We start from the raw sequence: 22,309 nt of genomic DNA, 5'->3' as shown, positions 1-22,309 counted from the left end.
GATTCCAGTTAACTTATAAATGTTATTTTTGCTACAACGGAACGTTCTTATCCTCATGGCAATGAGTGTTAGGCAGAACATTGCCCTGACTCAGGACTATGGTACTGAGTAGAATGAGACACAATTTCCATAAATAGGAGGTCATAGCATACATAGTCAAGCCAACACCAAAAGAAGATGGCATCCCTATTAAAACAGGATGCATTTTCTCCTCAATATATGCTAGTTCAGGTAAAGGCAGTAAACAGGATTATTCAAGCAGTCAAAAACTACATAAGGATAAATAAGGAATACTTTAACATTATGTATGCTTTCATAAATAGTATGTGATATTGTTAAACTATCATAGCTATTGCGTTGAATTATTGCTGACTTGTTTAATGTCGCCATGAATCTTTTAATGCGTTCAAAGCATGCCACCACAACTTAAGGAATGAGAAAACCTACAGAGAACCCACCAAAATAAGAATTCCTGCTTAAAAGAATCCATTTTAATTTATAAAAACTTAAGAAGTAGTTCTATACATTTGACTTATTTGGATAATCCAATCCTTCCCTATTGCATCTGTTTCCTTAGTAATTTTTTTTATGCAGCAAGTTTAGTAGGTGATCACTGTGGTAAGGAAAATATTTAGCAAAGGTCCTTTTTCCTGATTCTGTGAAATAGAGAGAATAGAGTCATTAGGATGAAGACCCTGCCTCGCATAGCTTTGAAGAGGCAAGATAACTTATTATCGCTTTGTATAGGAAGACTAGACATTCTTTTCAATCAATAAACACACAAAGCACAGTTCAGCAGAGTTTCTATGTCAATATCCAACAAAGAACCCCTGTAGTCTGAAAAAATGAAGAGTAAAATTTGGGTTGTATTCATACCCAAATCAGGTATTTAATAGAAAATGGCACTAGTGAGACAATCAGGGACAAACTTTTTATAGGAACCTGGAAAGGGTAAATGTTAAGGAAATGGTTTTGTGACTATAAATTGCACTCTTAACTCTAGGTAACGGATAAGGAAATGAATGTCACTATTTACAAGCAAAAATAACTTCCTCTGCTCCCCCCAAAAAGTTTTCCTGGACTATCCCAGACCCAAATTCACTACTTCACATACAACCCGTAATATTAGTGCATGTTTCTGCTGAGAGTGGCTCAGTTTATACCTATGAGTACACAAGGGTTACTTTAATAAATGTACCAGAATTGAGAGTTATGCTAATTTTCAGCTACTAGATGAAGGCAAATTTAAATACTTTTAAATATGTAGACAATAAATGCATGTATTGTGATTCCTACATTATGCGGGTTGAAATTTATTTAATAGCCTTCAAAAATGTTATATTCATATGACATACCAATATAGTATATTTACTATATATCTATTATCAAAACTATCATTATGTCAATTATAATCCCCAAATCCATAGGTTATTGACAGACAGCTAATCCGAATATTCTGTCTTCTCTTTTTGGTTAGTAATGGCTTTTTGTAAGTTGAGCCAAGAACTTTATTCCCTTTTGTGTTTCTCTGCTGGCAAATTGGGGTTAATGGCTTCTGATATTGTCTCTTTCTTCTGACAAGTGTAATGCAATCACTTTGGGGAAGCTTTTTAAAGCTAAATTATAAAAATATAAATGCTGCCAACCTTTTTCAAATGTTATGTTTTTGTTAAGAGCTAGCAAAGTTGAGAAAGGAACAAGGAAGCCAAAACAGTGGAATATTTTATTATATGTGACTATTATATGTTCATTTTGATCCATTTTTACATCAACAAAAACTTTCCTAAAGAAGCTACTCCAGTTAGATTTAAATAGTATTGATATTTAAAGAAACTGTATTAATCTTCCTTTATTAGTAAGTTAAAATGAACTAAATAGTGTGAGCAGACATTTATACTGAATATACCTGTTTCTCCAACAGTCTACTTATGAGCTCAATTCTGTGGTTTTCCAATAGTTTCCACAATTCATAACATTTAATTCACCATTTATATTTCTCTTTTATTTTTTCTTTATGTAGACATCCATTTGACAGTGTTTTTTAGTTGTTCTTTAACTTTAAAAGGCTCATTAGATGACATACATATTCTGTGTTGGATTCTATTTTGCTAAATAGTTGACTGTCATTGTATTTTGGGGTTATTTTTTGTTGCATATTATTCTGGAGACTCTATTGCTACTCAGAAGAATCAAAGCTATTCTGGTTTGCCTGTTTAAAATCTTATATATATATTCATAATGTAAAACTTGTTAAAGAAACAACACTGGAAAATTTACACTTGCTACTTAAACTGGTTTTCTGCCTGTGACTTCTCTGCAGCTATCATAGCAACAGCAGCCATCATTTCAAGGTGTTTTATACCTGCCAGCATTATGCAAACTTGCTTTATATTTTTCACTATATTAATCCATATGGATCACTATAATACAGGTATTACTATCAGTTTCAATTTTATAGATGAGGAAAATAATGAATAAATAAAACAGAAACAGGCTCATAGATACAGAGAACAGACTGATGGTTGCCAGAGGGGGGAGAGGGTTGGGAGACTAGGTGAAAAAGATGAAGGGAATTGAGAAGTACAGATTGGAAGTTACAAAATAGGCATGGAGATCTAAAGTACAGCATAGGAAATACAGTCAATAATATTGTAATAACTATATATGGTGCCCATTGGGTACTGGAAATATCAGGGAGAACACTTTTTGTAAAGTAATATATGATTGGCTACCACTATGTTATACAACTGAAAATAATACAAAATAATCTTGAAAGTAAACTGTAATTTTTTAAGTAAAATAAAACAATGGAGAAAAATAATTAATAACAAAAAGTATTAATGATAAGCTTGCCTTGTCCAATATCAGAACATATTATTACATATACTTATTAAATAAATACTGTCTATAAAATATCAATTAAGTCAATGGAACGAAGCACAAAATTAGAAATAGATCTTAGTATTTATAAGAATTTTAAATATGACAAGATGAGTATATTAAATCAGTGGAAAAGGTGTATTATTTAATCAATATCATTGGAACAGTTGGGGACCCATTTGAAATAAAAAGGAATTAGTCTCTGGCTTATTCAGTATACAAAAACTGTGGATGATAATTTAACTTACAAGGTTAATTGCATCAATGTCTGGAGTGACCTAAACAACACAAACAAACAAAACAGGAAAAATAAAAATTCATTAACACAGGAAAAGGCTAAATCATGATATAGTAACACCATAAAGCCATTAAAATGATGATTTATATAAATTATTACTGAAGAAAAGAAGAAAGATTCAGAAAACTGCATATAAAATAGTTTTATTTTTATGAAATAAATAATGCCACAACCACTTTTATTTGTATGTGATTAGGTAAGCATCAAGAAAAATAAAAAAGGTGACATACTGGGTTATATATTTGGGTCACTTGAGGCTGGGGTCAGGATGAGAAGAGTAAAGAGTAGAGAGGAGAAAAAGATGAAAAAAGTAAACAATTTTAAAAAATTAAAACTGTGCTAAAAAAGTATAACATATAAATTTAGAAAAGTTATATTTTTAATAGAAAATAAGTTGAAAAGGACTGCCAATTACTTCAATTGTTATCAGCAATTAATGAATCTGTATTATAATTCACCAGTTCTTCAGCAGGGTCGATAGATATCTTAGTTCATGCAAAATGTTCTTTAAATAAATTCTGGAGTGGGATTCTTAAACAATATTCAATGGACACAACTTAATGTGACCTTCTGTCAACATACTGCTTTAGAAAAATGAGAGTGTCAGTAAAAATCTAGCAGTGGTGACTTGAGAATTGCAAATGCTCTTTAATGGACTTTGACTCTTAAAATGTAACAGATTCGATCTACATGATGAGACCTGCTGGATATGACAAGCAATTTAACCAGTTGATTTTACAGGGAGCTAAGATAGAAATCAGATTAAAGAGGAGGAGCCCTAGCAAACAAGTTTGATAAAAGCTACATACATCCAAGGAGGTAGAAAATCAAGTTCAAGGCAGTCAAGTGTTAAACTGGTACTATAGGACAAAAACAAACACACAAAAAACAGCAGGACTCAGCTGGCAGTGGAAGTAGCCATAGCATAAGAAGCTAATCGAGAATCTCAATTTTAGACCATAGGCGCTTTGCTTTCTGCCTTTATATCATGCAGTGTCTATGTGTGGTGGAGCTGAAATCACACGGGTTCTTGCAGTTCAAAGGCAAGTGGCAATCTATCCGGTCCTACCCACACTGGATAAAATCGGTTGCTAGAGTCTAGCTTTCTGGCACTTTTTAAAAGTTATCTGACACATAGGACAGGTTTATCAAGTTGAATTCCTTGCAATCGAGCCTTCTTTATTGAGAACATATTTCAGGGTGAAGTTGCAGTAGCGTTGTATTTATGTAGCAGGGCAGTCTCTGGCATGTCTGTACATAAAGGGCACTTTCTGCCTTGAAAAGTCATTAGTCAGTACAATACCTTCCAAAGTTAACCACAAAAGTATCCTCAGTAAAGAAGTCTTTTTTTCTTCCTCTCCTTTATACTCTAAAGGGAACTATCTATAGCCTGTGACAGTATGAAAACATATTTGCAGTGTACTATACAGGTCTAAACTAGACCCCCTCCCCCCAAGTCTAAGTTGAATATGGAAAACTGATAGTAGATTCTTATACTGTATATGCCATATAAATTATTTTGTTGGGCATAAGTAGTCGATGAGATCTCAAAAGAATGGGGCCTTTTTTTTAAACAGGAATGAAACTGTTTTTACAAGAAAACAAAAATCCAAACAGTATTAAAGCGTGATAGGGAAGAATGCAGTAGAAAAGTCCAGATTTCCAGACTTCTGCCTGGAAACAATTAGTTCTGTCTACAGCTTACCAATAGTTAATAACCATGTTATGTTTGGATGATCACATTAACAGAACATTCTGAAACAGAACAGGGTCTACTGGACCTGAATAACAGGAAGTATTGGAAATAATTTCAACAAGTGTAATTAACGAGGGATATTGTCAGTTAAGAAATTTCACAGGGAAAATGCTATTGTTAACAATCCTTTAGAATTGTGGTCTACATCCTTTCTGTTCTTAGAATCTTGCAGGTAAATTATCATCTACATGTTGCAGTGCATCATGGGTTCCTTAAAGGCAACAGTTCCATGCTGAACTCATCATTTGTCACTATCTGTACTTTTTCCAGTATCCCCAAGGTCATTAGAAAGAATAGAAATAACATATTCTAGAACCTGTGAATCATCCTAGTTCTATTTCTTACTCCCACTTCCAATCAGTCAACAAATTCTGTCAAATCTGTCTAATTTGCTTATTCATTTCCTTTGTCTGGAACTCTCTGCTCCCAGATCCATCCGTAGCTGGCTCCTTTTTTATCATCCAACTCTTCAATCAAATGTCACTTGTCCTAAAAGTCATTGATGACCTAGCCACTCCCATTTCAGCACTTTCCAAGTCCCTTATTTTAATTTCTTTGTAACACTGATTATTATTATTCAAATTCTACTATTTCTTGTCTCTTTTCTAAAATTTCTCTGTGAGAATATGAATCTTGTCTAGCTTGTTCATCACTGTATCTTCACTGCCCATTGTACTGTCTAGTTCATAGTATACATTTAATATGAATGTATTTTTGTGATATTATTTTATTTTATTATTCCTTATTGATTAAAGTATTACATATATCTCCTTTATCCCCCATTGACCTCTCCTCCGCCACTCCCATCCCCAGCACATGCCCTCACCCCCCTATTGTCTGTGTCCATTGGTTATACTTATATGCATGTATACAAGTCGTTTTGCTGATCTCTTACCACTCCCCCTCGCCTGCTTTCCCTCTGAGGTTTGACAGTCTGTTTGATGCTTCTCTGCCTCTGGATTTGAATGTATTTTTTTATTCATTCATTATAGCATTCATGCAACAAATACTTACTAAGTGCTTGTGTGCCAGGCACTGTGTTATGCATAGGAGATGCAATAGTGGGCCAAAACAAACCCTATCTTTGTATTCATGGAGCTTAGATTTTTTAAAAAAAGATAATAATTCATCAAATTATCCTGTAACTAAATGTAAAACTACAGATATGAGTAGTTACTTTCAAATCTGTATTGCTTTTTTAATCTCCATTACCTTTGCTTTAGTTCAGGTTATGATCATCTCTTGCATTAATTTCCCTGTGTATGGTCTTGCCACCCTCCACTCTATTTTTCCAAAATTAAAGTGCAAATCTTAAGTAATTTTCTATCTTAAAACTCTTAACAAATTCAATAATTTTCAAGAAAAAAATATCTAGGAAACCAAGATGGCGGCATAGGTAAACACTAGAAATTGCTGCCTCGGACAACCACTTCAAAAATACAACTAAAAGACAAAACGGACATCATCCAGAAACCCAGGAAGGCTGGCTGAGTAGAAATTCTACAACTAGAAGAAAAGAGAAAAGCACACAGAGACTTAGAGGAGGTACGGAAGTAAAGGGCAGAGGTAAGGAGGCGCACGCTGAAAGGGCTGGAAACTGAGGACGTGGTTGTCTTTTTCAATTGGGAGGGAGACACACCCTCCCGCTCTGAACTCCAGTTCCGGGCTAGTCTCTGGGGACCCAGACTCATACGGGGGAAAAACTGAACTGTCTGACAGCAGGCGGAACTCAAGGGCGGCTTTCAATCAGAGGTGCTTGCAGCAATTACTGCGGGACACGGGACACTGAGATCCACCGGGGCCTCTTAGGCCAGGACTGAGGATCAGCCATAGCTGTTTGCCCTGCCCTGTTGATTCCCTGAGACCCTGTGCCACCCAAGCTGTGGGCAGAGGCTTTTGCATATGAATGACCTGGCCCTTTGCAATCTAAAATTACCTAATAAACTGCAGCTGGGTCAGAGAGACCCAGAACATCCAAAAGAAGGCCCAAGGACACACAGCAGCTTGCATTGCTTCACAGCTGGGCCTCATCTGGGCACCTCCAAATCTCAAACAAAGAAGAGGAATCTGCAGATCTCTCCATAGCTCCTGCTGGGTAGCCTCAGGCAGAGGCTAAATTAGCACCTCCTTAGAGATCCAAATGCCAGTGTACCCATTGGTTAGAGTGGGACCATCCAGATTACAACTCCTCAGATCCATAAGGGACACACTCAGGGGGCAGATTCAGTGAACACCAAAGCCCCACTGAAGCAAGTCTTGCCCCAAAAGGATGTCTTCAGCACAGGAGTTCTCCCACCAAAGACACAGCTGATTCTCACAGGCAATTGGACTGGAGATCAATTCCTCCCAGTGATACCAACAACAATCAAGGCTTAACTACAACAAGACTGTGCACAAAGCCCACAAAGGGGTGCACCAAGAGTGTCCACCTCAGGTAATTGGGGAGGCTGAGCTACTGGGCCCTATAGGACACCTAGCACAGAGAGCCACCCTATCAACACAGGGAAGCAGCCAAAATGTGGAGACAAAGAAACAGTCACAAATGACAGAAATGGAGGAAAGCAAACTACTGGATATAGAGTTCAAAACCACACTTATAAGGTTTTCCAAGAATTTTCTAGAAACCGCTGATAAATTTAGTGAGACCCTCAATAAATCTAGCGAGACCCTCAGTAAATCTAGTGAGACCCTCAAAATATCTAGTGAGACCCTCGAGGATATGAAAAAGGACCAACTAGAAATTAAGCATACACTGACTGAAATAAAGAATATTATACAGAGATCCAACAGCAGACTAGAGGATCACAAGAATCAAGTGAAAGATTTGAAATACGAAGAAGTAAAAAACACCCAACCAGAAAAGCAAAATAAAAAAAGAATCCAAAAATATGAAGATAGTGTAAGGAGCCTCTGGGACAACTTCAAGCAAACCAACATCCGAATTATAGGGGTGCCAGAAGAAGAGAGAGAGCAAGATATTGAAAACTTATTTGAAGAAATAATGACAGAAAACTTCCCCTACCTGGTGAAAGAAATAGACTTACAAGTCCAGGAAGCGCAGAGAACCCCAAACAAAAGGAATCCAAAGAGGACCACACCAAGACACATCATAATTAAAATGCCAAGAGCAAAAGACAAAGAGAGAATCTTAAAAGCAGCAAGAGAAAGACATTCAGTTACTTACAAGGGAGTACCCACACGACTGTCAGCTGATTTCTCAATAGAAACTATGCAGGCCAGAAGGGAGTGGCAAGAAATATTCAAAGTGATGAATAGTAAGAACCTACAACCAAGATTATTTTACCCAGCAAAGCTATCATTCAGAATTGAAGGTCAGATAAAGAGCTTCACAGATAAGAAAAAGCTAAAGGAGTTCATCACCACCAAACCAGTATTATATGAAATGCTGAAAGGTATTCTTTAAGAAGAGGAAGAAGAAGAAAAAGGTAAAGATAAAAATTATGAACAACAAGTACATATCTATCAACAAGTGAATCTAAAAACCAAGTGAATAAAAAAATCTGATGAACAGAATAAACGTGTGAATATAACAGAATCAGGAGCATAGAAAGGGAGTGGACTGACAATTCTCGGGGAGAACGGGGTTTGGGGACTGCAGGAAGAGACTGGACTAAAATCGTACACCTATGGATGAGGGCAGTGGTGGACGGGGGTAAGGGCAGAGGGTGGAGTGTGAACTGGATGGAGGGGAGCTATGAGGGGAAAAAAGAGGAACAACTGTAATAATCTGAACAATAAAGTTTTAATTTAAATAAATATATATCTACACTCCTTAAGATAATGACTCTTCATGACCTGCCCCCAACTATTTCTCTTTCCTCTCCTAACCCCCTCTTTTCCCGCCTCACACTCTATGCTCCAGTCACCTGAATTACACTCTTATCTCTGGGCCTTCATGCATGTTGTTCCTGCTACCTGGTCATCTTTTCCTGCTTTTTGTTTAATTAATTTACTTATTCTTTATAACTAAGTGGAGGTAAGCATCCCAAGAATTTTTTTCTAAACCCACTCAGAGTATCTCCACCATGCCTTTCCTATGTTTTCTTAGCTAAATAAAAAAGTATACCATTATTCTTTAATTGTTTATTTCCTTGCTTGCTTCCCTTGCAGGCCTATGATTTCCTTTAGGTCAAAATGGCTTTCATATTTTTAGATTCATTGCCCAGAGAATTAACATGTTTGTAGAATAAATTTTTGAAGGATGGTTGGATGGATGCATGGATGGATGAGTTCATTTGACAAAATTAAAAAGTATAGGATGGCATTCAGCACAGCTTCAAACATATACTATTAAGAATGTGTGTAAAAACATACTGGCCAGAATAGAAGGCTAGTAAAGCTCCTTTTGGGTTTTCCAAGCACTGTGACAGGTAGCACTCAGTAATTTACTCACTAAATTTATTCCATATTTGTTGATGTTAAGAAAAGAACGTCATTTATTCATACCTTGGTGTTGAAGTGTTGGAAGAAAAGGCAGTATGGCAACTACATCATCAGACTGAAAGGCAGTTTGCAAGATTTCTTCTGCTGAAACACTTTAAACAAAGGGTGTTAACATCCTCTAGTCTTCAGTGAGGAACTTTGTAACCAAAGAAGAAAAGCTGTGGTTGCACTCTGTCACTGGACACATGGAATCATGGAGGCAATACCATACCACATATCAGACAAGCTTGAATATTTGGACTAATAAGTAAAATGTAGTATAGAATAAGACTTACCAATAAATATGTGGAAACCATTGCTGTCCAAGGGGAGTTGACTGTGTTTTCTAGAGAAGAGGAGCATGAGGGCAGAAAGGTAAGCTGCTTCTCAAGAAGCCCTCTGGAACCATTTGCAACAAGGCAGTTGCTTGCTGCTGTTAGCCAGTACGGATAGAATGAGTATAGACCAAAAGTATAAAAATGAGATGATTCTCATTGGTCTACTGACAACATCCTACCAGAGGGGAACTGCTTTCATCTTATACCCAACGAACTAAATAAAATAACTTCCTTTACCTGCAAAGGGTAACTTCAGCACCAAGGCAAGTACTTACATATCAGCTAGTGTCCTGGTAAAGGTGTCAGTGACTATCTGCAAAATATCTGTGCAATAATAAGCAAATATTTGTTAAATACCTGCTGTATTTCAGGCAGTAGCCTGCATGAGGCCTCATTATCAGAAGGAAAAATGAAAGGTAACTGGTGAAATGAAGCCACAGTAAACTTTAGGAGTTAAGAGGAGTAGCCACCAGATTCTGATAGCCAAGGAATTAAGGTACTCAAGAGCACCAAAGTAAGTGAGCTACTGAAGACAGTTCCATATCCTATATAATAAAACCCTAATATGCAAATTGACAAATGGCAGAACAACCGGCTGCTATGATGCACACTGACCACCAGGGGCCAGACGCTGAACACAGAAGCTGCCCCCTGGTGGTCAGTGCACTCAGCCAGAAGCCAAGCTAACGGCTGGTGAGTGCAGCGGCAGTGGCAGGAGCTTCTCCCACATCTACAGCAGGGGGACATCCCTGGAGGGATCCCAGAATGCGAGAGGGCACAGGCCAGGCTAAGGGGCACCCCCCCTCCCAGTGCACAATTGTCGTGCACTGGACCTCTAGTCATATATATATATATATATATATATATATATATATATATATATATATATACATTAGAGGCCTGGTGCATGAAGTTAGTGCACTGGGTCCCTCAGCCCAGCCTGCACCCTCTCCAATCTGGGACCCTTTGGGGGATGCCTGACTGCTAGTTTAGGCCTGTGGGATCAGGCCTAAACTGGCAGTTGGACATCCCTCTCACAACCCAGGACTGCTAGCTCCCAACCACTAGCCTACCTGCCTGCCTGATTGTCCCTAACCGCTTCTGCCTGCCATCCTGATCACCCCTAACATCTCCCCTGCCAGCCTGATCGACAGCTAACTGCTCCCCTGCCGGCCTGGTTGCCCCCAACTGCCCTCCCCTGCTGGCCTGGCCACCCCTAACTGCCCTCTCCTGCTAACCTGATCGCCCACAACTGCCCTCCTCTGCCGGTCATCTTGTGGCTGTGGACGCCACCATCTTTGAGGGTGTGGCAGTTAATTAGCATATTCCTTCCTTATTGGCTGTGGGCGCTGCCATTTCTTATGAGGGCGGAGCAGTCAATTAGCATATTCTCTTATTGGCTGTGGGTGCTGCCATCTTTGAGGGTGAGTCAGTCAATTAACATATTCCCTCCTTATTGGCTGTGGGCACTGCCATCTTTGCAACAACATGAGGGTCAATTAGCATATTCCCTCTTTATTAGATAGGATATGACATAGAGAGAGAGCTACTGAACAAAGTACCTGTCACTTTAAAGGTGACCTGAAAATCAGCCTGTTACCAGAATAATTTCAAATTCACCAGCAGTAATGAGTGAAGACATCACTCCTAGATGCTACTGCCAAGTGGAAGAGAATGTTCAGTGGTAGATGGAATGTTTGAAGAGGAATAATTGTGCCTAAATGCATATGTCATCTAAATTGTAGTTGTAAGTAGACAGTTGTCAAGATGGCAAATTCTCAAATGACAAAAACAATGAAACAAGATAAATTCAATAGGATACTTTTGCTGTAGGTCTATTACTGTTTCTGTAGGGTCTGGAAATGGAACACAAAACAGGAAATAATGTGGAGAATCAGTAATGTGTGACAGGCACCAGCAAGCTAGATGGTATAAAGTATAACCCCTTATTCTCCCAAAGTAAACTCAAAGAACTTCTAGAAATTAGGATCGAAAGGCATCCAGACTTTTCAGACATAGACCTTCTGATTTCAAGGATTATCATTTTCCATTTTAGTTCTTACTATAATACTTCCTGGAGAATATATACATTACCAGATTTTCCATATAATAAATGCATCAGAACATTCTTAAAACTTTTAATAAAAAATCATAACAATCAGCATTCCTTATAGTGATGTTATTCAAAGCAAAGTTTGTTTTCAATTAGCTTCAAAATTAATTTGTTAGCTCTAAATATAAATTCTGCGTTAGTGCTCCTGTGGTAATTATTGCTTACCGTCAAGGCTCCATTAAGTTTCCATGTTTAAAATGATGAATATGTACCTCTACTGATTACTGCTTATGATTTAATGAGTTATTCTTAGAATAATAATGTTTTTAGCAATATGTTTATTGTTTTTGAACATTTGTGAAATGACTTAAACCTTGAAAAGTTTGTATATATTTAAACTCAGAGTGGAAGTACAAAATCACATTTTTCAGGCTCTTTGCAATTCTGGTGTAAACTAATGAAGGCTCTATTATAGAGAACTTTACAAAGTTATTATACATTCACATGGCAAAGGTATTCAGAAAAGTAAACTAAATATTTTATTTCAGTTTAGATCTTGAATTAATTACAAGTTATATATTTTATTAATCTCCTCTTTCTCTTTTAGTATTCTGCCTACCTGAACCTAGAGTGAACATTTTGCCAACATAGATATCTAGAACCTTTAGCAATTTTTTTTTGTTCTTCCAATTTCCCAATATGGGGATGGAGTCAGGCACACAAACACATAAGTATAGTTCTTCAAGAAGCACTGATATAAAATGTAAAAGTCATGCTGACTCCTCAGAGGGTTGCAAGTAGGATTGGATTAAAGGATATATATAAAACACCTAATATAATGCCAAGTGAAAAGGTTGGAACATGGTTTTGAAGAATCCTGTGATCCACTGAAGAAAATTAAGCTAAGAAGTGTCATGATCAGATTTGCATCTTTAACAGTTATGTTAACAGTTATGAAGCAAAGTTGAGGAAGATGTCATTGAGGAGTCCAGAGGGATGAATTTAGAGACCATTTCAGCAGCCTAGAAATCATGTAAACCAGTTTAAAATAATGACAGTGCAGTGACGAGCAAAGACACAAAATATACTTAGGATATACTTAGTGAAATAAATACTTTAGTCAATGATCAAATTTTAATTAAGAAGGGTTGAAGGAAAAGAAAAGTCCAGATGACCCACTGGTTGCTATCATGGAAGACTTTTTGAATTACTGTACTATAAATGGATACAGAAGAAGGCTTGGGAGATATGGGAGGGGTGGGACAGGTACTAGGTGGAAATATTGAGTTTAGTTTCGGACCAATTAAATTTTCATGAAAGGATATGGTAGTGAGGTACAACTGATACACAGATCAAAAGACCAGGAAAAAACTCTGGAATTAGAAGTTTGGGAATCACACCATACAGTTAAGCCCAGCGCAGTCAATAAGGGCTCCTGAACTTCTAGAAGACTGATTAGATTAACTGAGATAATTCAACATGGCAAAATATCTTTTGAAGTCATTAAAATTGTGTTTTTAATAATGAAAATGTTCAAAGAATAACACCACATCAAATAAACACATAATGTAAAATTTCTTGTACAGTAAAATCTTAATTGTGTAAAAATCAGTCTTAAAAGGCTAAAAGGTAAAGCCTGAAAGAATTATAATGGTCATATCAGGGTTAAAATTTCATGGTGAGTCCCCCCCTCTTCTATGTACCTATATTTTATAACTTTTATTTGTACATTACTTAAAAATCAAGTTAGGGTAAAGGTGGTGTCCTAGAAAGATAATTATTAAGCTGGGTCTAAAGGACAGGCTAGAAATCAGCCAGGTGAAGAGAACAGTAATAGCAAAGTTACAAAGATGAGGAATATGCTGTGTCCAGGGAACCATACTCAGCTGGAGGTTGTGGAAGCATATCATGATGGCAGACAGTGTCCAGAGAAGAAGCTAGATAAGAAGGTGTGCTAACCCTGTGCCAACTTGTTATGTTGAGGTTCTATCCCATGTACTGTGAGAATCTGTTAAAGAAATACACGCAAGGTAAGGTAATGTATTCATTGGCTAGGGCCACCATAACAAAGTATCACAGATTTGTGGCTTAGACAACAGAAATTTTTTTACTCACAACTCTGGAAGCCAGAAGTCCAAGATCAAAGTTTCAGCAGAGCTGGTTTCGTCTGAGGTCTCTGTCCTTGACTTGGTCTTCCCTCTGGGAATCTGTGCCCTAATCACCTCTTCTCATAGAAACACCAGCTATATTGGATTAAGGTTCCCTCTAACTACCTCATTTTTACTTAATTATCCTTTTAAAAATTATATATCCAAATACAGTCAAATTCTGAGGTATTGGTGGTGAAGACTTCAACATATAATTTTGAGGATGGGGAGGAGACATGATTCAGCCCCTAACAGAGAATGATGTGGTTAAATTTCCTTTAGTAACCATGTAGAATATGGATTTAAGTGAGAAGAGATGGATTGATAGTCTATTGTAAAAGATCACCATGTTCTTAGAACTCTGGCTGTAAATCAATGAATTTAAAATGAATGTAAAAACCCAGACACAATAAATTAAATTTTGGGGGATCCTATTCTATACCTATAATACAGTTAGAGATAGGACTCTGAAGCTCAAAGATAGATAATTAGCCTGGAAGTCTAGATATGGACATTGTCAATACATGTTACTTGAAACTATAGGGGCAAATTCTTATATATTGAGTGATGAGAGCAATGAACCGGGAATGAAAAACCAACATTTACAGAACAGGCAGAATAAGCCCATGAAAGAAATATTAAACTATGAGGTAAAGCAGAAAAGTGCCTTACCGTAAGATCTAAGCAAGTAGAGAGCTTTGATAAAGAGAATAAGTAATAGTCAAAGACAGCAAAGAGATCCCAAAGATAAATGTTGAATTTGGAATGAGAATTTTGGACATTGACACTTAACAACAATTTTTTGAACTTCTGTGTGTGCGTCTATGGGTAAACCACTGTAAAACATGCATTATATTTCATTTCAATCGACTAAGAAAAGTATCATTATCTCTGTTTTACAAATTTAAAGAATGATAGCTCAAGAAAGTCAAATTACTAGCTTAAGGTCAGCAGATAAGCAACAGATGTTCTAGATTTCTTTACCACTAGCAAAGAAATCTGGAATAATTAACCACTAGTAATACTAACTCCCTAAGAGCAAGACACTTTTATTGAATTGAGGCTAGAGACCCAAAGAGCAGTGGGTTAATGAATGAATGTTTGGTGAGGAAGTAGGATAGACTGCCTTTTGTAAAAGAAAAGAAAAAAAGACAGAGAGCAACTCATCTTACGCTTCTTCTTTATTTTTTTGACGTTGCCTGGGACACAATAGCTGCTCAATAAATTATAGTTCAATAAACAAGAAATGAATGTTAACTTGAGCTAGGCATAAGATATATATGTTTGGGTTTGGAAGAGGAGGTAGCAGAGGTGTAGATTGTACACAGCTCAAGAAGAAGGAACCAGTAAGAGAATAACACTAAAGAAGAAAGAGGGGAAAACTGAAGAAGTTAGATCCTTCCTAGAAAAGGTTGATAAGGCCTGGGATCAAGTGCACAAGTAAGAATTTGACCTGACTAGGTGAAGAAACACTTTCTTTAAGGTTGAACAAAAAGCGTGAGGTATAGAAATAAATGTGTCAGGACACATGACAAGTGCTTCATCTTCCAACAATCCCCTCCATATTAAGCTCCCTGATCAAAAAATATCTCACCATAACCAGTAAGTTTTGTGCTTTAAAATTTTAATGTACTTATACCAGGTACATGCAATTTTCTATGCCTAGCATTCTCTCTCTTACTGTATGGAAATCTTAGAATTTTTTTGAATTCTCCAAACAGAATCTGTCATTTCCTCTTTTTTACACCTCTCAACCCACTCCTTCCACAGTGACTTGGAGGCCATAGATAAATCACGTTCACTTATTTATTAAGCTCCTTTGAAATACCATAGCATATCAACAGAATATTTTGAATGCTATAAGGAATATACCTTATAGCAGAGATTTAGCTTAAACACAATTGCATTTCTTTTATTCAAACATCTATATACAAAATAATGTATATGATTCAAATTTACTAGTCAGCTAAAGACTATTCTGTCAGATGACTGCATCTATAATCATAAAAACATAATATGCTAATTAGACCGGACGTCCTTCTGGACGAAGCCAGGGCTGCAAGGGATGTCTGGGTCCTGGGTACCAGAGAGAAGCAGCTGCTGGCAGCCAGGGTAAGGAAGGCCTACTCTTGCATGAATTTCATGCACCGGGCCTCTAGTTTTATAATAAAAGCACATTCTTAATTCATTGAGTTTTAATAATCTCATACTGAAAATGACATACTGATTGAAAAAATTTATAAGTGTATTTAAAGAGTAAAATATTTCTTGTCAGTATAAAGATATATCTATCGATCACCTTGGTATCGAAAGAAAATGATTTGTACTCAGGCCCTATCTTCAAAGCCAAATTGTATGCTGCAACACTTTCAGCTTTCAGGTGGTGTTGAATTGTGCCTGGTTCAATAATGGAATGAGAATGCTGACTGCTCTATTGCTCTTCTGTTAGAAAAATCCATTCTTGAATAATCTGTAAGCGCTGTGAGAAGGTCAAATGATGAGGCACGGAGATCTGAGACAAAACCCTAAGATTTCGTTGTTTTGACTTTGCCAGCTATCCAGCTGCATATTTAAAATTCTCCAGGAAAAATACACAGAGTGCACAATTCTATTCAACTTGAGCCTGAATTTGACCTACATAGTATTATCTATATCTAATTTTAAAAATATGGTAAGAAATATAGAATATAACATTCTTGATAATATTTACACATACCGTTATTTTTCTTGTATCACTAAAATAGTAATGTAAATGTAAAAACATGAATTAGGAGAGTTATGATAATGATGTGAAGTAGCTATATTGATTTGTAAATAAATACCTCGTTTAAATGACTATTTAAAAATACAACCCAAAATAAGTTAAAAACTAAAATTCTAGCAAAAGCTATGAATTTATATATGTATTGCCTGTCAGTTAACCATGGAGATAGGTAATGTTTGTTCAATTAGTCTATGTGCAGTCCTAATCTGCCTATTGGAAGCATTGACTTGTTCAACTTTTAGAGCATTTACCAAGTGTTTCTAATGTAATTAACAATCAAATGGTTTTGAGGATTCTACTTTTTGCCTTCTACTGTGAAAATACTTTAAGATTAGTGTTCACCAGTTTCAGTTGTATGCAAAAATATTGTAATGTCAAATCTTTTCATTTTTTAATTTAAAATATTAAAGTCTCTTTATATGGGAGAAAGAGAAATTTCTATTGCAACTAAGGTATTGAACCATCATTTAATATTATGTATAACCATAATTGCATTTTATCTGAGATGCCATAATTTTCTGTTTTGTTATTTAAACATATTTAATTTTAAATCATTATATGTTAGCAAAAATATAGCATTTAATTAATTTGAATAAAACATAGCACACTGAAAATTGTAATTAAATATGGATATGTCATTAATTGAAATGTGATTGGTGGCTTTTCTGGAACAAATGGAGAGCAAAATTAAACTAGAATAAAAACATGATGAATTGATTCAGTATAAACAGGATAGTTTCTGCTGAAAAATTATGTTCAATAAGAATTTGTCATCATAATTTGTGATTCTTTATCACTTTACAGTATGTCAAGTCTAATGAATTCAGGTGCACAAGCTATGTAAATGACTGCCAATGCTTTAAATAAAAAAGACGGTTACTTAACTCAAAATAGCCATGGCCTATAAATTTGAGCTACTGTTGTGTTTCCAGATATCATAAATATTTTGTAAATTATTTTGTTCTAATATATGCATTTAGCGTTTTGCATCCAAGTCAATGACTTTTTTTAAATGTTTCAAAATACAAATACACATATTTTAATTACAACATGAAGATGCTGGGCAAAATTTGCTGTTTTAAATAGTTTATTAAGAAATAAATGGAAAGAATGATTATTTTTTACAACCCATACATTCTTCCAGTGAAAATACTTTTCATATAATAAAACATACTCTTCTATAGATGTCCACTTACATATGTGTCTTTCACTGCTTTCTTTCAGTGTTGTTTTCACACATAAGGGCTTTTTTCAAACATTATGCAGATTAAGCTTAATTATTCTAATATGATGGGAGCTGATCTTTGAGAGAAAAAAAAATTTACTTAACAGAGGACATCCATAAACCGAATTTGTTATTTTCAGAAAGAAAAAGAAACCCTGAAACTCAGAGTAAAATATCAATGGGTTCATTTATATTCTGCCTTAAACAGCATGCATTGATAATGCTCATTATTGGAGAGTTCAGTTAAATGAGCAGGAACAATCTTGGAAATGAAAGTTATAGCAAGTTTTTTAATGGAAATGGTTTATCACTCAGTAATCTTTATATGAATATTTTGCCCCCTCCTTTCAGGAAGTATGCATGTTTTTAATCATCTGATCCAATTCCACTCAGTTTAACTTTCTATTTTATCTAATATTTTTTCCTAATCCTGGAGCTGTACCTCTTTACAGAAATCTTATTTAACACTTATTTCTATGGAATTATGTTAAAACAATCAAATGTTCCACCTCCCTGTACTGTAGACCAAGTGGTATTATTTTAGTCACCTTCTGCATTAGGAGTTCCATCTTTTGGGCATTGAAATTGATTTTTCTCATCTTAGCATCTGAAGATCCAGAGTGTGCCCCTTGCCCAATCGCCTGAGACTATACAGTGACACCTACAACAGAGGATGTGGAGGCAGCAGCTTTCGGTCACCAGAAATGGCAACATCAGGAGCATCAGCACGAATAGACTATGTAGAGGTAGTTCTCCCAAACTATGTTATGAAACCAAACATTTTTGGTGTGCTACCTGCTATGGGGGCTGCCTTCTTCCTGCCTAGTGTTATGCAAAATGTTTGGTCTTTGTTAAAGTTTAACAATGACATTTCTAACTAATATAGAGAAATGTGATTTTTCTTCCAAGTATGTTCAGTTGCCTTAACTTTCAATGAATATGAATTTTTATCAGCCTCAGAAAAACATTAATACCCAAATTTTTGTCAAATTTATTTCCTTATTATATAAAGCTGCTGTCACATGTACTTTTTGTATAAATATTTTTAAAATATATCCAAATAACCCATCATTTTAAAGGTCATCCTAATGCAGTAAATAAGAGAATTTCTCTGATCAGTTATATTCTTCAGAGACTAAATACGGTAGGCCCAGTTTTCTGTTACACGCCCTGATGATGTTCATTGTGAACTTTTTTCCAAGTGAAAGATAATTCCCACATGGCCCCAAGTCAAAATATGAAAGGCTAATGATTGACTGGTCTTATGTATCTTTTCATTTTATGCAATTTAATGTGAAAGAGTTATTTTGTAGCTATAAAACACATTTGTTAATTAACCACATTGGCTTTATCTGTACAGTTCAATGACTTACAGCATTTCAATTTGCATGTAAAATGAGTCTCTGTAATGATGGCTTTGCAAAATAAATAATAATTTACATAATGGGTGACTTTAAACACTTTACATGTATGGCTTAGAAGTAGGATATATTTCATCTTGAAATTTTCAAGTGTTTGAAATCCAACATACAGAGGTCTTCATGTTAATGTAACAGCAAATTCACAAATTCATCGTTCACCCCATCTTAACTTTTTTTTAACAAAGCAAGATACAAAGAATTTATATTAGTTCTATTAGAACTATTGCTTGATTAAATATAATTTGAAGGTTTTTTTCATAAACGAGATATGAGCAGGATATATTAAACTTAACAGTTTTTTCTGGTTTTTGATGGGGGGGTGCTCTATTTCATTTTGTTATTTAGGAAATTGCAAACTGTTATTACTTGTTTTTTGTGTGTTGTTTTTTGTTTTTTTTCCAAAATCTGCACTATGGATTTGAAATGTACTTTTCTGAATATTTCTATTCAGTTTTAATGCATTTTAATTATGTGAAATATATAGTGGATATTATATATACTTGTATATATAATATCCATTATATATTATATAAATATAGTGTAATTAAATTATGTACTAAAATGTATAGCCCTTTGTGAAAAGCACATATACATTTGCAAGTGGATATTGTTGGTTTTTAGCTCAAATTATGTAAATGTTGATTTTTTCATAAGTACTTGTAAAATTCATACATCTACTTATTGAGTTTGTACAACATTATTTTTAGCTGTGTGTGCCATACACTAATTGACTTCTGTCATTTTCATGTATTGCATATCTCTAGAAACTGTATACCAAAAGGTGTATTGATAATTCTAAAAAGACAAAAGTAAATTTCTGACTCATCTTTAAAATAAATTGTGCTATTTTAATGTAGTTTTATGTGTTCTCACCATGTTCTTCAAATACCATTTTAGAGATTATTTAAAACATTCTATAGGAAAGTAGTGTTAAAGATCAAAGATATACTTCTGTTTTGCTTTTAACATATTCCAATAAGAAACTGGATTTTTCATTGTTAAAATTTGAGAGCTGCAAGTAGAGTCTGAAGTAATATGTAATTCTGTTGTATAACTATTTTGTTTGCATAACCTTACTGCAGTAAGCTATATTGCTTTTCTGGTCTTATGATAACGTATTGCAATTAAAAGCTTGTATATGTAGGATAAAGGGAACTTTTCTCAATAACAAAAGATTAACAGGTAACTTGAATAACTGTTGTCAAAGCTGGAGTGGTTTAAATTGCATTCGCAGAAGTGATTACAAGAGTAAGACATTAAATACCAGTGAATACAATAACTCAGTTCGTTGCTGCCCACTGTTACTGCTATATGCTACCCTTAGCGTTCCAAGTGTAAGTGAGTGTAAATTCATTCATAATGTTTATATCACTCCAACGCTAATCTTTTTTTAAGAGGAGTCACACATACCAGTGTAACAAAATATGAAATGTGTTTATGAGTTACATATTTTTAACCACTAGATATATATTTTAAAACGAGGTAAAATAGTAAAAAGAAAAAATGCGCTTATATGCATTTGTAGTTATTGAAATTATAATAATGTCTTATAGTGTACTTTTAGAAATTATATATATATATACACACTGAGATATGCATATTAAGAGAGAATTTATTTAAATATAATTCATGATAAACAAAGTGAAAAAACCTCATAAGCAGGCAGTACAATATACGCTTACCCATTCCCTAGGATACCAGGGACATCAGAGCCCTTCCCTCCTTCATAAATGTCACTCCCAGGAACCTGGGCCACCAGGCAAACAACATACTGATTTGCCCTTCAACATCTTTTTGACATGTCGTGAAAGAGAAGTCATTTTTTAATGGCTCGCAGGAGTGCCTCAGAAAATAGGGTGCATCTTCCCTATGTTTCTCAGAAGTTACAAGTTCTTGCAGGTTTATTAAGAATTCTATATACTCTCACATCCCTATTTTTTGGTTATGTTAAATTTTACTGACTAGGGTTCCAGTTGTTTTTTTTTTTTAATCAACTTAGCCTTCCTATAGCAAAACTGGCAGACCTACATCTTGTCACACACAAAGATATAATTGTTCTATTTTTAGTCAAAAACAAAATTTAAAGAAGTCTTGTTAGCTGTTCTAAGTTTCATTTTATATTGCTCGCTGCTGCCATAGCAATCAATATAAATTGGATAAAAACTGATAGTTTATATGTGTTGGCATAAAAAGCAAACAATATTAGTAAAACAAAGTTATGGCATCTAGGTGTCATTACAGTAAAAATAACAGTTTCAGAACATCAGGGGGTTAGAATAGCCTAAGGGTGTGGAAACTTCAAATCTCATTGAAGTCAGAATCTTCTACCAAACCAATAATCGCTCCCATCTTCTCCCAACGTACAACTTGCTTTGATGTCAGCTGTATAGTACAAACAGATATAACATTTGAAATCCAAACTCTTAGTTACCTCTTCTGCTTGGCAAATGTTGAAGGAAATACATATCTTTAATTCATTCCAGTCCAATAAGCATTTGTTAAGGGCTTACTGTTTGCCAGGCATTGTGATTAACATTGGAGACACCCAGTGAAACAGAGGCCCTGCCGTTAGGCAGATGACAGTCTGGTAAGGAAGACAGACACGCAAAGCATTACATGCAACACAGCACGTTCCAGGGGATTATGGAAATGTGGTAAATAAACAGAAGTAGTACAGAAAGCACTTAATCCTATTGGCCAAGTCCGAAAAAAATTTGCAAAGGAAATGAAGCCTGAGGAGTCTTTTGAACAATAAATTGGAATTGAACAAGTGGGCAGAAGGAGGAGGATTGCTTAAAGTGGAAGGAAACCTGTCACAGGGATTAATGTGCAAAATAGTAGCATGTGGGAGGAGTCCTCATGAGGTAGATGGATAAGGAGTCATCGTGAGGAGAAGGGGCTTGTGTGCCACAGGTGGACTTCATTTTGTGAGCAGTAGTAAGGTTTCAATGAAAGGACTGTAAGCAGAGAAATGGTAAGTTAGG

At 35.5% G+C, this 22,309-nt stretch overlaps 1 protein-coding gene across 1 annotated transcript in view; it reads left to right on the top strand.

Annotated features, from left to right (window-relative positions):
- LRRC7 (leucine rich repeat containing 7) overlaps positions 1–22,309 on the top strand; it is a 481,537-nt gene that overhangs the window by 250,608 nt on the left and 208,620 nt on the right. The gene's annotated exons all lie outside the window — the stretch shown is intronic.

This window comes from Myotis nattereri, assembly GCF_964212035.1.
Source record: "Myotis nattereri genome assembly, chromosome: 3".
Classification (NCBI taxonomy): domain Eukaryota; kingdom Metazoa; phylum Chordata; class Mammalia; order Chiroptera; family Vespertilionidae; genus Myotis; species Myotis nattereri.
The sequence above is the reverse complement of the archived record's forward strand: the minus strand, read 5'-3'. Positions and strand labels throughout refer to the sequence as shown.